We start from the raw sequence: 17,036 nt of genomic DNA, 5'->3' as shown, positions 1-17,036 counted from the left end.
CCGCTATACAGGAGTTTAAGTGCACCAACGAAAATGGCTAGCTGAAAACACCAAATCTTATCTTTTCTTCAAAAGGACTGAAGCTACTAGTGCCACACTGATCCACACACACATATTCAGGGCTCTGTATCCACACACACGTATTCAGGGCTCTGTATCCACACACACGTATTCAGGGCTCTGTATCCACACACACATATTCAGGGCTCTATATATGTATTGGGGGTGTGGAACAGTTTATAAAAGAAGTTAAACCATTACCTGTTGACTTGTGTAGAGTGTTTAAAGTTGGGCCTGTGGTGACAGGGGACAGTAGAGAGAAATATTAGTTTAGGCTACCTGTAAGTTTAGAACTGGAACCCAAGCCACATCCTAAATACAAGAAAAGAACAAAGGAAGCGCCCTAGGGATTTTATGGGCAAGGGATAGAACCAGATAAGAGAGTATGAAACGTGTGTAAAAAAAAAAAAGTCATACAGAATGTATTGGTTTACAAACGTGCAATTACATACAGTAAGTATGAATAAAAACAAAGCCAATGGTCATGCTACAACAATCTACAGCTAAATTCTGAATCATGAGGTTGGTCTCATGGTAGGAGGCCGAGCAAATTACATGAATTCAGAAATCCCAACATGTTCCGGAATATGTTTAAATTGTTAAATTCCTTCTTCAGGGGCTGGTTTGAGGAAAGCTGTATTATCTAATAACACAACGGTAGAAATCAAATCAAATCAGAAAGTTAGATACGCAAAAATTATATATCAGACAGCATAGAAGGTGTAGGGGGCAGACAAATTTGAATCTGGAATCCGCTTAAAACAGGGTTTGCGTCTCAGTTTGGACTCATCGCATGGGTCAAAAAAAGCTCTCTTGGATAAGTAGGAAATATGTGCAATGTTTTCTAACCAAGCAGTGGCATGTAGTTCACCATGGTGCAGTTTCAATAAGATAATGAAAACAAAGAGCACATCTGCCAAAGGGGGATGGTGGGGCCCGATCAAGCGGTGGAGTCCACAAGGATCAATAAGAAGCCGGAATCAGCCCCTAAACATAAAGGGTATGTTGTATAAATATCATATATATATATATCAGGGTGAAAAAATCGCTACAAGGGGAGAAAGAGCTACTCATGCAGGTGTCAGATAGACAAATGCATATGAGTGGATTAGTTGATTGATGTGAGTAAACACAATTTAAACATGGTGATGTTAAACAGGTGAGTAACCTGTATACTATAAAAGCAATCCAACAACATAGTTGGAATATATGAGTGGACATTTAGAGTAAAGTCTAATTAAAAAGAAGCCATGTAAAAATAAACATTCTTTACTTACTTTCAACTACCAGCAAACCGGCTTTCCCTTGAGCAGTAATAAGATTCTTGGCTGTGTAACAACTATCTAGTGATGTACCTGAGTATATATAGACCAATGAATCTAGTGATACACGCCTCAAGGAGAGGAATCGCCCAATCCTGATGGGCATAGGCGTCAGCTAGCTGGGGGGGGTTCGCCCTTGAATTTGACGAGCTTCTCCAAATCAGCTGTGTCGCCAGTGTTCTTGGGGATTTGTTGGCTGGACGATCCCCCGGCACAAATGGCGTCCGGCATCACAGCGTCGTGAAGGCGCAAGATGGAAACAGCAACCCGCGCATGCACGGACCGGCGTGAGTAGACGGCCCGCGATGCAGAAAAGGGGGACATAAGCCCAAAGAGATGCCCCGAGGCGAAAAAAACGATGCAGGGACCCCAGTGCCGGGGGACCCCAGTGCCAAAAGCGCCACTGGCAGGGCTCAGGGGCAGGAAGACAAAAAAGAGGGAAACAAATAGACCCAGATTCCTGCAGTATTGAGACGAGCCATGCGTTGGAGCACAACTCCGGAATCGCTTCAATTGGTATGTGGGGCATTTGTGGATTCTGTACTGACCTATGTCTTTTTGAGCCATGTGACACACTATTTATGTTGTTGTTTGCAGTCCTTTCTGATATGTTTCTTTTTATTTTAGAGCTTATACATGTGACCATTCTCCATCCTGTACCCCTGACAAAGGTGTAAAAAAAACAGAATTGGGTATCAGGGTATTTCACCCATTGGAGAGTACCAGGGTCATTTTTGTATTTTGTTTGCTTTTTGTGTTTTGCTTTGTTCTATGCACTACTAGACGCTATACATCTTTTTATATGTATATATACTCACCTGTCTTATCGTTAAATACTTGTGCAATAAACTTTGTTTACATTCATTAATTGTGTGGTGGTCTATCAAAGTCACATCTAGGGGGTATTTTCTTCATGGTATATCTAACTAGGGATGGGACCACCACATTCTTTCTGTCATGGTGGGAGTCTCTCTCTTTTTTCTAGGTGAGGAGTACAAAGACAAGTGTGTCTTGCCTACAATCAAGCATGGTGGTGGGAGTGTCATGGTCTGGGGCTGCATGAGTGCTGCCGGCATTGGGGAACTACAGTTCATTGAGGGAACCATGAATGCCAACATGTACTGTGACATACTGAAGCAGAGCATGATCCCCTCCTTTCGGAGACTGGGCCGCAGGGCAGTATTCCAACATGATAACGACCCCAAACAGACCTGCAAGACGACCACTGCCTTGATAAAGAAGCTGAGGGTAAAGGTGATGAACTGGCCAAGCATGTCTCCAGACCTAAACCATATGGAGCATCTGTGGGGCATCCTCAAACAGAAGGTGGAGGAGCACAAGGTCTCTAACATCCTCCGGCTGCCTGATGCCATCATGGAGGAGTGGAAAAGGACTCCAGTGGCAAACTGTAAAGCTCTAGTTAACTCCATGCCCAAGAGGGTTAAGGCACTGCTGGAAAATAATAGTGGCCACACAAAATATTGACACTTTGGGCCCAATTTGGACAATTTGGTGGGGTACTCACTTTTGTTGCCAGCGGTTTACACATTAATGGCTGAGTGTTGAGTTATTTTGAGGGGAGAGCAAATTTACACTGTTAAACAAGCTGTACACTCACTACTTTACATTGTAACAAAGTGTAATTTCTTCCGTGTTGTCACATGTAAAGATAGAATAAAATATTTACAGAAATGTGAGGGGTGTATTCACTTTTGTGAGATACTGTATATACCATAGTTTGTAGATGCTATAACGTTCACATAAACCAATCAATATACGCTTATTGGGATTTTTCTACCAAAAATATGTAGCAGAATACAATGAATTTATGAAGAAATTTGATTTTTCAATTTTTTTTATTGAGTATGTTTTATAGCAGAAAGAAAAAAAATTATTTATAATGCAAAAAATAAAAAATGCAGTGGTGATCAAATACCACCAAAAGAAAGCTCTATTTGTGGGGAAAAAGTTACATAAATTTCATTTGGGTACAGTCAGTGTTGCATGATTGCGCAATTGTCAGTTAAAGTAACGCAGTGCCAAAAAGCAAAAAATGGTCTGGTCATGAAGGGGGGTAAATCTTCTAGAGAGCAAGTGGTTAAAGATATCTAACAGATTCCTCTATCCACATTAAATAGATTGGATGGAGGATTCTCCCCTGCCAGCTATTGTATTCAGACAGATGGTACCCGCAACTGTCAGAATAGGCAAACAGTGATTGCAGCTGATTTGTTGGAGTCATTATTCGTCCGACAATTTTCTGCCTGGCTCGTTCAACAAAAGTTGATTTAAAAATCAACTTTTGCTGAACCCGACACGAATCAGCCTTTATGCAGAAATACAGTTGTGCTTATAAGTTTACATACCCTGGCAGAATTTTTTCTTGGCCATTTTTCAGAGAATATGAATGATAGCACAAAAACTTTTCTTTCACTCGTGGTTAGTGTTTGGCTGAACCCATTTATTATCAATCAACTGTGTTTACTCTTTTTAAATCATAATCACAACAGAAACTACCCAAATGACCCTGATCAAAAGTTTACATACCCCATTTCTTAATACCGTCTATTGCCCCCTTTAACATCAATGACAGCTTGAAGTCTTTTGAGGTATTTGTTGATGAGGCTCTTTATCTTCTCAGATGGTAAAGCTGCCCATTCCTCTTGGCAAAAAGCCTCCAGTTCCCGTAAATTCTTTGGCTGTCTTGCATGAACTGCACGTTTGAGATCTCCCAAGAGTGGCTCAATGATATTGAGGTCAGGAGAATGAGATGGCCACTCCAGAACCTTCATTTTATTCTGCTGTAGCCAATAACAGGTCGACTTGGCCTTGTGTTTTGGATCATTGTCATGTTGGAATGTCCAAGTACGTCCCATGCACAGCTTCCTGGCTAATGAATGCAAATGTTCCTCCGGTATTTTTGAATAACATACTGCATTCATCTTGCCATCAATTTTGACCAAGTTTCCTGTGCCTTTGTTGCCCACACATCCCCAAAACATCAGCGATCCACCTCTGTGTTTCACAGTAGGAATGATGTACCTTTCATCCGAGGCCTTGTTGGATCCTCTCCAAATGAAGCGTTAATGGTTGTGGCCAAAAAGCTAAATTTTGGTCTCATCACTCCAAATGACTTTGTGCCAGAAGGTTTGAAGCTTGTCTCTGTGCCGGTTGGCGTATTATAAGCGGGATACTTTGTGGAATTTGCATAGTAATGGCTTTTTTCTGGCGACTCGACCATGCAGCCCATCTTTCTTTAAGTGCCTCCTTATTGTGCATCTTGAAACAGCCACACTACATGTTTTCAGAGAGTCCTGTATTTCACCTGAAGTTTTTTGTAGGTTTTTCTTTGCATCCCGAACAATTTTTCTGTCAGTTGTGGCTGAAATTTTAGTTGGACTACCTGACCGTGGTTTGGTTTCAACAGAACCCCTCATTTTCCAGCTCTTGATTAGAGTTTGAACAATTCTGATTGGCATTCTCAATTCCTTGGATATCTTTTTATATCCCTTTCCTGTTTTATACAGTTCAACTACCTTTTCCCGCAGATCCTTTGACAATTCTTTTGCTTTCCCCGAGACTCAGAATCCAGAAATGTCAGTGCAGCACTGGATGGAAAATGCAAGGGTCTGTCAGGAGTCCAGAAACTCATTGACCTTTTATACACACACACTAATTACAAGCAAACAGGTCGCAGGTGAGAATGGTTACCTTAAGGGTCGGTTCACACTACAACGACTTGGGATCCGACTTGTCAGCCCTCAAGTCGCCCCAAGTCGCTTGACTTTGGGAAATGCATTATAGTCAATGAGAGCGTCTTAATGTACACTACTGAAGTCGCTCCGACTTCAAAAAAGGTTCCTGTACTACTTCAATCCGACTCCTAGGCAACCTGTACCCATAGAATTCAATGGAAGTCGCCTCCAAGTCGGATCTCCATCTATTCTGAAACGACTTTATAGGAAAAGAAATTAGTTTACCCAGGCAAACCCCTTCCTCCCAGAGAGCTGATTATTCTGTGATTGGCCACAGCCAAAGTCGCCTGTCCTGGAGGCGATTTGAAGTCGCGCTGTAAGCTGCTTAAAGTCGCGCTGAAGTCGCGTTGAAGCCGCGTTGAAGCCGCCTTGCAAAGTTGCGCGGAAGTCGTGTTGCCCCTGTGTGAATCGGCACTTAATAGCCATTCAAACCCTTTTGTATCAACTAGTATGTTATCAGGCCAAAATCACCAGGGTATGTAAACTTTTGATTAGGGTCATTTGGGTAGTTTCTGTTGTGATTATGATTTAAAAAGAGTAAACACAGTTGACTGATAATAAATGGCTTCAGCCAAACATTAACCATGAGTGAAAGAAAAGTTTTTGTGTTATCATCATATTCTCTGAAAATTGCCCAAGAAATCATAAATTCTGTTATGTAACCACTTGGAAGGCATTTTCATCGCTGGCGTTCCTCCTGTTACCCCCTTATTACTCAATGACCTTATGTGCAATCTCTAGAATTTCTTAATCTTTCAGCATTACATCATAAATCTGCTTTACATTCTTGCCAGCGCTTGAACATGTAACACAAGCTGCACTTGGAATGAGAAGAAATACAGCCCTCTCTCTTTTTTACTATGAAAAATGAGCCTCCTGCAGCAGAGAGATGGATATTGTGTTATACAAGGCGATCACAGGAGAAAGGCGGCATTTGTAGGGATCATTTAGGGAGAGATAAGCAGCTTCCTAGGATAAAGTATGCTAATTCATCTGCCTGGCTTGTTAGCATTTTCTGTTATCATTAAGAGTCATTATTCCAGTCATTATCATGTAGGAGAGGCAGCGCAGTCAAGTGCCCTATTTTAGGTGTATGCTTCCCTAGGCTTAAAGGGTCAGTCCACCCAAAAATAAAAACGTAGTGAGAGTCTGGTGGGCTGAGTCAGCCCCTGGCTTTTTATATGTCTTGAATATTCCAACGATAAGATCTCCCTGCAATGATTCCCAAATCTGTTCCTGCACACCTTGGAGGTTTGTGTGTTCCAGCCCCTCCTGTTACATTTTTCATCCAAAAATATTAAAAGAAAACAATCCCCAGAGAGGGAACCTCTCATAATCGGCACAGCGGGAACTCAGCACAGAGAGCTGAGATCCTACAATATATAAAGTGTGTTAAAGTAAAATTCCATGTGTACTATGACTTTAAATAGTTAAATCGGGCCAAGCTGACCCAAACTAACTATTTCCATCATTAATTGCTATGGCTGCTGTGTGCGCTGTAGCATTAGTTACATACAGGTTGTGGTGCTGTGTTCCAGCAGCGATTTCCTGTCTGCTGCCAGAACTAAATTGAGTCAGCCTTCTCTGACTGGCTGAAGTGGAGAGGCAGGCGGATGACATCCCAATTTCTATCTCAGCCAATCAGAGGAAGCCGTGTTTGGGTTTCCATTATATAAATCACTCAGACCAATACCTCAACAGTCACTGCAGAAGGAAAGAAGAGCAAGGAGAATCCTAGAAGTGAAGTACATCCAAACCACGCTTTAGTAAAATAAAATTACGTAGTCACACAAGAAAAGGTGAAAAGCATATCTCAAGCGCCCTCAGGTTTCTGAGGCAGGCTTGATAATGTAGCTCCTACCTACGTGTTTTGTCTAAAGGCACATCTTCCAAGGGGCTACGGAGTTAGCGGTGAAGGCTGACAATGACATCTAAAAAGGCTATGGACTACATCCATCAGAGGGCGCTTTTACCAACCGACAATACTTTTTTTCCTGCCATTAAACCCCCTTGCATGTTAGCTTATGTGTCCATGCAGTCATAGGAGTTGAGAGGATTGTAGAGGCAGTGGCATCTAGAGGCAGCAAAAAAAGCCTACTGCCAGTGCGTCCAGGAGCAGTGGCGTTTTGGCAGAAAACAGCATCTAAACACGTGTTATCGCTAGGCGCATTTAGCGCTTGAGCATTTATTCATTTAAATAGCCAGAATAAACTATCGCCCAATCGCTTGATTCTCTTAGCATCAAGCATTCTTTTCTGCCAAAATGCTGCTGCCAGGAGGAAAAATGTCCAGGGTGCATGAGGCCTTAACGTGATTGTAAAGTCTTGTTTTAAAAAATTTAATAAATAACAAACATGTTATACTTACCTGCTCTGTGAAATTGGATTTGCACAGAGCAGCCCAGATCCTCCTCTTCTCGGGTGCTTCTTTGCTGCTCCTGGCCCCTCCCTCCTGTCAAGTGCCCCCACAGCAAGCAGCTTACTATGGGGGCACCTGAGCTGCAGCTCCGTGTGTCCATTCAGACATGGAGCTGCCGTTTGGCCCTGCCCCCTCTCTCCCCTGATTGGCTGACTGGTTTGATTGACAACCACAGGAGCTAATGGCACCACTGCTGTGTCTCAGCCAATCAGGAGGGGGAGTCTCAGACGGCCGAGGGATTTGTGGACATCCCTGGACAGATAGGGGCTCAGGTAAGTATTAGGGGGGCTGAGGGCTGCTACACACAGAAGGCTTTTTATCTTAATGCATAGAATTCATTAAGATAATAAATCTTCTGCCTTTACAACTACTTTAAAATCAAAGTAAACATGGAATTCTACTTTAATCTCCAGCATCTACGACTCCCTTAACACACTCTGGACTGGTAGGTGAGTTATAGAACCATATCCTCTATAGATTCAGAGCATGGGATTAGATTTTTATTAATTAAATATTAAAAATTCATATAATAAAAGCAAATTCATGAACCATATAGCACAAATTGGAAGGGCATTGTCACAATATTAACGTTTTCCTTTCCTCCCGAGGAAGCTAAACAGCGGAACGCGTTGAGGTAATATTGCTCCCTTTTCATTAAGAACATTTATGGGCTTTTGGAAGAGTCTAGACATACAGTATGTTCAAAAGTGTACAGTGATATCCAAAAGGTAGGAATCATATGGGGAATGAAGTTAACCTTTGCAATGAAAAAGGCAAAAAATTGGTTTTGTTCATCAATATGATTTTATGACATTATTTAATTAATTTTATTAATATTTAATACAAATGAAATTGTTTTGGCTTCTCAGCACCACTTGAAGACCGCAATACAGACTTAAAGTAGTTAAAAGTCCTGATTTCCTTCCAATTTGTAAATAACATTTTCCAGCATCTGCAAACAAGGGCTGGAGAGCTGATCTTTTAGGTTGGCCCTAAGCTGGACGAAAATAGGAAGATAAAGGAGGAGAGAGAAGTACCAAGCCAATCCTTTAAACAGCTTAGGAATTTATTCAGTATATAAGTATAAAACAACACTAAAAACTTGCGTGAAAAATGTTGGAGCACTTGCGGAGTGCTAGTGTCAAAGGAGAACAGGAGGACCGCTGGAAAGTCTCTATTGAGCGATCCACAAGCGCCATGTGTTAGCCGCAGCTGGAGCCTCGATAAGCCTCATGGAGATGTCAGCTGTGTGTCTCTGGGTGGGAGTGGCCCAGGGCTGTCAAAGTGGGGATCCGCCCACACGCTGTCTGGCCAATCAGAACGTGTTTTGAAGGCATGGCCTCGGCTTCTTCATGAGCTCTGTATGTAGAAATGTAGATCCTCTCTTGCTCACTCCTGAGATGGACTGTGGATAGTGCATGTGACTGCAACTAACCTGCACTGCTCATTCCAAACAGAAGAAAATTCAATTTTGAACCACTGATTCTTCAACTGAGCAGGTTTGGCCAGAGTACATTGTAGAGGATTTACAGAATTGTTACTGTTCCCAATCTGACCAAAGACAGCTACATTGGGTTACCAGATGTATATCATGACTTTAGGATCTAGGTCAGTGTTTCTCAACCTTTTTCAGTCAAGGCACCCTTTAAAATAGGGACAATCTCAAGGCTTTAGCTTCTGAAGTCTAAAAAACTATTCTAATATTTTACATAATGCGACAGTATCGACACACGTAGGACACCCAACATCAGTGGTGATTTATTCTTCCAAAGCAAACACACTTTTGCACACTGGTACTGATTAGTATACCAGTGTTTCTCCTCTCCCTTAGTTTCTCTTCATCACTCAGCTAATGTGTCACCACTATTAATCTGCACAGCTCATTCCAGAGGAAAATTCAGTTTCCGACTATTGATTCTTCAACTGAGCAGGTTTGGCCAGAGTATATCATAGAGGATTTACAGAGTAGTTACTGTTCTAAATCTGACCAAAGATAGCCATATTGAGTTATCGATGTGCCATGACTGTAGACTCTAGAACACTACAGATGATGTGTAGACATCTCCTTTAATTCAGATGCAAATGAACCAGAGAACAAAAGATAGACTCTGAGATGACTGGTCAGTGTTTATGTTTCTCTGTTGCCATAATGGCATCTTTCTATCCTGAATTCCAGGTATGGGTCATATTGCATAGTTACATTGCATCACCATGGCATATACATACTGTATGTATGCATATGCCATGCCTGTGGACCCTTGTAGAACCAGCAAATCACTGTAGCAGTCACTGCTACTACAACAATCGCTGCTGTCTTCTGGGTTCAGGTCTAAGTAGCTAACTTGCTACATAGTGTACGCAAAAAAGAAGAGGGGGAGAGGAGGGTCAACACTAATGACATCACTGGTTGTTAGGAAGCCGGTGACTGTAAGGTTGAAATGAACGCCTTACATTTATAAATACATAGTCGGTAAGGCTGAAAAAAGACATTAGTCCATCCAGTTCAACACAATAAAAACCTGTGGCTTTGTGTAACCAAAAGGCAGGCTTGATCCATCTTCTGGCTTGTATACATTTTTGGCAATTCTTTAGGAATTTTGCCAAGGCACCCCTGAAGAAACCTCAAGGAACCCTGGTTGAAAAAGGCTGCTTTAGAACACAGTGATGATGTGAAGACATCTCCACTAATTCTGATGCAAATGAAGCAGAGAATAAAAGAAAGACTATGAGAAGACAGCTTGACATGCAATGAGTTGGGTATAATAAGATTGACCCAGTGGCCTAATGGATAAGGCGTCAGCCTCCGGAGCTGAAGATTGTGGGTCGCATCTGGGTCGTAGTTTATGGTTCTCTGTTGCCTTAATGGCATCCTGCTATCCCAAAGATGAATTCCAGATATAGACCTAATTGTATAGTTACATATCTCCAGCTTGGACCTCTGAATTTATGCATTTGCCATACCTGTTGGATCCTTGTAGAAGTGGAGAATCATTGCCACCGTCTTCTGTGTCCCCTACCGAGCGGCTACCCAGTTACATGCTCTATGCAAAAAATAATATTCTATGTAAGTATATGTTCTGCATTCATTCTCCATGGTCACACTGTATGTAGAAATGTAGACACTCTCTTGCTCGCTCCTGAAATGGACTATGGATGACTGCACATGGACACATGACCGCACTGCACTGCTCATTCCAAACAGAAGAAAATTCAGTTTTGACCCACTGATTCTTCAACTGAGCAGGTTTGGCCAGAGAACATTGTAGAGGATTTACGGAGTTGTTACTGTTCCCAATCTGACCAAAGACAGCTACATTGGGGAAGACAGCTACATTGGGTTAACAGATGTATCATGACTTTAGGCTCTAGGTCAGTGTTTCTCAACCTTATTCAGTCAAGGCACCCTTTAAAATATGGACAATCTCAAGGCTTTAGCTTCTAAAGTCTAAAAAACTATTCTAATATTTTACATAATGCGACAGAATCGACACACGTAGGACACCCAACAACAGTAGTGATTTATTCTTCCAAAGCAAACACACTTTTGCACACTGGTACTGATTAGTATACCAGTGTTTCACCTCTCCCTTAGTTTCTCTTCATCACTCAGCTAATGTGACCCCATTGTTGACAGAGAGGGGCAGGGGAGGGTCAACCATAGAGTAGAGCACATCACCACTACTAACCTGCACAGCTCATTCCACAGGAAAATTCAGTTTCCGACTATTGATTCTTCAACTGAGCAGGTTTGGCCAGAGTATATCATAGAGGATTTACAGAGTAGTTACTGTTCTCAATCTGACCAAAGATAGCCATATTGAGTTATCGATGTGCCATGACTGTAGGCTCTAGAATACTACAGATGATGTATAGACATCTCCTCTAATTCAGATGCAAATGAACCAGAGAACAACAGATAGACTCTGAGATGACTGGTCAGTTTTTATGTTTCTCTGTTGCTATAATAGCATCTTTCTATCCTGAATTCCAGGTATGGGTCATATTGCATAGTTACATTGCATCACCATGGCATATACATACTGTATGTATGCATATGCCATGCCTGTGGACCCTTGTAGAACCAGCAAATCACTGTAGCAGTCACTGCTACTACAACAATCGCTGCTATCTTCTGGGTTCAGGCCTAAGTAGCTAACTTGCTACATAGTGTATGCAAAAAAGAAGAGGGGGAGAGGAGGGTCAACACTAATGACATCACTGGTTGTTAGGACGCCGGTGACTGTGAGGTTGAAATGGACGCCTTACATTTATAAATACATAGTCGGTAAGGCTGAAAAAAGACATTAGTCCATCCAGTTCAACACAATAAAAGCCTGTGGCTTTGTGTAACCAAAAGGCAGGCTTGATCCACCTTCTGGCTTGTATACATTTTTGGCAATTGTTTAGGAATTTTGCCAAGGCACCCCTGAAGAAACCTCAAGGAACCCTGGTTGAAAAAGGCTGCTTTAGAACACAGTGATGATGTGAAGACATCTCCACTAATTCTGATGCAAATGAAGCAGAGAATAAAAGAAAGACTATGAGAAGACAGCTTGACATGCAATGAGTTGAGGGTAATAAGATTGACCCAGTGGCCTAATGGATAAGGCGTCAGCCTCCGGAGCTGAAGATTGTGGGTTCAAGTCCCATCTGGGTTGTAGTTTATGGTTCTCTGTTGCCACAATGGCATCCTGCTATCCCAAAGATGAATTCCAGATATAGACCTAATTGCATAGTTACAAAGCTCCAGCTTGGACCTCTGAATTTATGCATTTGCCATACCTGTGGGATCCTTGTAGAAGTGGAGAATCATTGCCACTGTCTTCTGTGTCCCCTGTCGAGTGGCTACCCTGTTACATGCTCTATGCAAAAAATAATATTCTATGTAAGTATGTGTTCTGCATTCATTCTCCATGGTCTCACTGCATGTAGAAATGTAGAACCTCTCTTGCTTGCTCCTGAGATGGACTATGGATGACTGCACATGGACACATGACCGCACTGCACTGCTCATTCCAAACAGAAGAAAATTCAGTTTTGACCCACTGATTCTTCAACTGAGCAGGTTTGTCCAGAGTATATTGTAGAGGATTTACGGAGTTGTTACTGTTCCCAATCTGACCAAAGACAGCTAGATTGGGGAAGACAGCTACATTGGGTTACAAGATGTATATCATGACTCTAGGCTCTAGGTCAGTGTTTCTCAACCTTTTTCAGTCAAGGCACCCTTTAAAATATGGACAATCTCAAGGCTTTAGCTTCTAAAGTCTAAAAAACGATTCTAATATTTTACATAATGCGACAGTATCGACACACGTAGGACACCCAACATCAGTGGTGATTTATTCTTCCAAAGCAAACACACTTTTGCACACTGGTACTGATTAGTATACCAGTGTTTCCCCTCTCCCTTAGCTTCTCTTCATCACTCAGCTAATGTGACCCCATTGTTGACAGAGAGGGGCAGGGGAGGGTCAACCATAGAATAGTGCACATCACCACTACTAACCTGCACAGCTCATTCCAGAGGAAAATTCAATTTCCGATTATTGATTCTTCAAATGACTAGATTTGGCCAGAGTATATCACACAGGAATTACAGAATAGTTACTGTTCTCAATCTGACTAAAGATAGCCATATTGAGTTATCGATGTGCCATGACTGTAGGCTCTAGAACACTACAGATGATGTATAGACATCTCCTCTAATTCAGATGCAAATGAACCAGAGAACAAAAGATAGACTCTGAGATGACTGGTCAGTGTTTATGTTTCTCTGTTGCCCTAATGGCATCTTTCTATCCTGAATTCCAGGTATGGGTCATATTGCATAGTTACATTGCATCACCATGGCATATACATACTGTATGTATGCATATGCCATGCCTGTGGACCCTTGTAGAACCAGCAAATCACTGTAGCAGTCACTGCTACTACAACAATCGCTGCTGTCTTCTGGGTTAAGGCCTAAGTAGCTAACTTGCTACATAGTGTACGCAAAAAAGAAGAGGGGGAGAGGAGGGTCATCACTAATGAATCACTGGTTGTTAGGACGCCGGTGACTGTAAGGTTGAAATGGACGCCTTACATTTATAAATACATAGTCGGTAAGGCTGAAAAAAGACATTAGTCGATCCAGTTCAACACAATAAAAGCCTGTGGCTTTGTGTAACCAAAAGGCAGGCTTAATCCACCTTCTGGCTTGTATACATTTTTGGCAATTGTTTAGGAATTTTGCCAAGGCACCCCTGAAGAAACCTCAAGGAACCCTGGTTGAAAAAGGCTGCTTTAGAACACAGTGATAATGTGAAGACATCTCCACTAATTCTGATGCAAATGAAGCAGAGAATAAAAGAAAGACTATGAGAAGACAGCTTGACATGCAATGAGTTGGGTATAATAAGATTGACCCAGTGGCCTAATGGATAAGGCGTCAGCCTCCGGAGCTGAAGATTGTGGGTTCAAGTCCCATCTGGGTTGTAGTTTATGGTTCTCTGTTGCCATAATGGCATCCTGCTATCCCAAAGATGAATTCCAGATATAGATCTAATTGCATAGTTACAAAGCTCCAGCTTGGACCTCTGAGTTTATACATTTGCCATACCTGTGGGATCCTTGTAGAAGTGGAGAATCATTGCCACCGTCTTCTGTGTCCCCTGCCGAGCGCCTACCCAGTTACATGCTCTATGCAAAAAATAATATTCTATGTAAGTATATGTTCTGCATTCATTCTCCATGGTCTCACTGCATGTAGAAATGTAGAACCTCTCTTGCTCGCTCCTGAGATGGACTATGGATGACTGCACATGGACACATGACCGCACTGCACTGCTCATTCCAAACAGAAGAAAATTCAGTTTTGACCCACTGATTCTTCAACTGAGCAGGTTTGGCCAGAGAACATTGTAGAGGATTTACGGAGTTGTTACTGTTCCCAATCTGACCAAAGACAGCTACATTGGGGAAGACAGCTACATTGGGTTAACAGATGTATCATGACTTTAGGCTCTAGGTCAGTGTCTCTCAACCTTATTCAGTCAAGGCACCCTTTAAAATATGGACAATCTCAAGGCTTTAGCTTCTAAAGTCTAAAAAACGATTCTAATATTTTACATAATGCAACAGTATCGACACACGTAGGACACCCAACATCAGTGGTGATTTATTCTTCCAAAGCAAACACACTTTTGTACACTGGTACTGATTAGTATACCAGTGTTTCCCCTCTCCCTTAGTTTCTCTTCATCACTCAGCTAATGTGACCCCATTGATGACAGAGCGGGGCAGGGGAGGGTCAACCATAGAGTAGTGCACATCACCACTACTAACCTGCACAGCTCATTCCAGAGGAAAATTCAGTTTCCGACTATTGATTCTTCAACTGAGCAGGTTTGGCCAGAGTATATCATAGAGGATTTACAGAGTAGTTACTGTTCTCAATCTGACCAAAGATAGCCATATTGAGTTATCGATGTGCCATGACTGTAGGCTCTAGAACACTACAGATGATGTATAGACATCTCCTCTAATTCAGATGCAAATGAACCAGAGAACAAAAGATAGACTCTGAGATGACTGGTCAGTGTTTATGTTTCTCTGTTGCCATAATGGCATCTTTCTATCCTGAATTCCAGGTATGGGTCATATTGCATAGTTACATTGCATCGCCATGGCATATACATATTGTATGTATGCATATGCCATGCCTGTGGACCCTTGTAGAACCAGCAAATCACTGTAGCAGTCACTGCTACTACCACAATCGCTGCTGTCTTCTGGGTTCAGGCCTAAGTAGCTAACTTGCTACATAGTGTACGCAAAAAAGAAGAGGGGGAGAGGAGGGTCAACACTAATGACATCACTGGTTGTTAGGACGCCGGTGACTGTAAGGTTGAAATGGACGCCTTACATTTATAAATACATAGTCGGTAAGGCTGAAAAAAGACATTAGTCGATCCAGTTCAAAACAATAAAAACCTGTGGCTTTGTGTAACCAAAAGGCAGGCTTAATCCACCTTCTGGCTTGTATACATTTTTGGCAATTGTTTAGGAATTTTGCCAAGGCACCCCTGAAGAAACCTCAAGGAACCCTGGTTGAAAAAGGCTGCTTTAGAACACAGTGATAATGTGAAGACATCTCCACTAATTCTGATGTAAATGAAGCAGAGAATAAAAGAAAGACTATGAGAAGACAGCTTGACATGCAATGAGTTGGGTATAATAAGATTGACCCAGTGGCCTAATGGATAAGGCGTCAGCCTCCGGAGCTGAAGATTGTGGGTCGCATCTGGGTCGTAGTTTATGGTTCTCTGTTGCCATAATGGCATCCTGCTATCCCAAAGATGAATTCCAGATATAGACCTAAATGTATAGTTACATAGCTCCAGCTTGGACCTCTGAATTTATGCATTTGCCATACCTGTTGGATCCTTGTAGAAGTGGGGAATCATTGCCACCGTCTTCTGTGTCCCCTGCCGAGCGCCTACCCAGTTACATGCTCTATGCAAAAAATAATATTCTATGTAAGTATATGTTCTGCATTCATTCTCCATGGTCTCACTGCATGTAGAAATGTAGAACCTCTCTTGCTCGCTCCTGAGATGGACTATGGATGACTGCACATGGACACATGACCGCACTGCACTGCTCATTCCAAACAGAAGAAAATTCAGTTTTGACCCACTGATTCTTCAACTGAGCAGGTTTGGCCAGAGAACATTGTAGAGGATTTACGGAGATGTTACTGTTCCCAATCTGACCAAAGACAGCTACATTGGGGAAGACAGCTACATTGGGTTAACAGATGTATCATGACTTTAGGCTCTAGTTCAGTGTTTCTCAACCTTATTCAGTCAAGGCACCCTTTAAAATATGGACAATCTCAAGGCTTTAGCTTCTAAAGTCTAAAAAACGATTCTAATATTTTACATAATGCAACAGTATCGACACACGTAGGACACCCAACATCAGTGGTGATTTATTCTTCCAAAGCAAACACACTTTTGCACACTGGTACTGATTAGTATACCAGTGTTTCCCCTCTCCCTTAGTTTCTCTTCATCACTCAGCTAATGTGACCCCATTGATGACAGAGCGGGGCAGGGGAGGGTCAACCATAGAGTAGTGCACATCACCACTACTAACCTGCACAGCTCATTCCAGAGGAAAATTCAGTTTCCGACTATTGATTCTTCAACTGAGCAGGTTTGGCCAGAGTATATCATAGAGGATTTACAGAGTAGTTACTGTTCTCAATCTGACCAAAGATAGCCATATTGAGTTATCGATGTGCCATGACTGTAGGCTCTAGAACACTACAGATGATGTATAGACATCTCCTCTAATTCAGATGCAAATGAACCAGAGAACAAAAGATAGACTCTGAGATGACTGGTCAGTGTTTATGTTTCTCTGTTGCCATAATGGCATCTTTCTATCCTTAATTCCAGGTATGGGTCATATTGCATAGTTACATTGCATC

At 42.0% G+C, this 17,036-nt stretch overlaps 2 non-coding genes across 2 annotated transcripts; both read left to right on the top strand.

Moving 5' to 3' along the window:
• Window positions 1-12,140: 12,140 nt before the first annotated feature.
• On the top strand, window positions 12,141-12,213 carry TRNAR-CCG (transfer RNA arginine (anticodon CCG)). Its single transcript has one exon. It is a non-coding gene; the product is annotated as a tRNA-Arg (tRNA).
• A 1,749-nt stretch (window positions 12,214-13,962) lies between these two features.
• TRNAR-CCG (transfer RNA arginine (anticodon CCG)) lies at window positions 13,963-14,035 on the top strand. The gene has a single exon. It is a non-coding gene; the product is annotated as a tRNA-Arg (tRNA).
• The last annotated feature ends 3,001 nt before the right edge of the window (window positions 14,036-17,036 follow it).

This window comes from Aquarana catesbeiana, linkage group LG07 (genome assembly GCF_042186555.1).
Source record: "Aquarana catesbeiana isolate 2022-GZ linkage group LG07, ASM4218655v1, whole genome shotgun sequence".
NCBI classification, from domain to species: Eukaryota; Metazoa; Chordata; class Amphibia; order Anura; family Ranidae; genus Aquarana; species Aquarana catesbeiana.
This window is presented reverse-complemented; position numbering and strand designations above follow the sequence as displayed.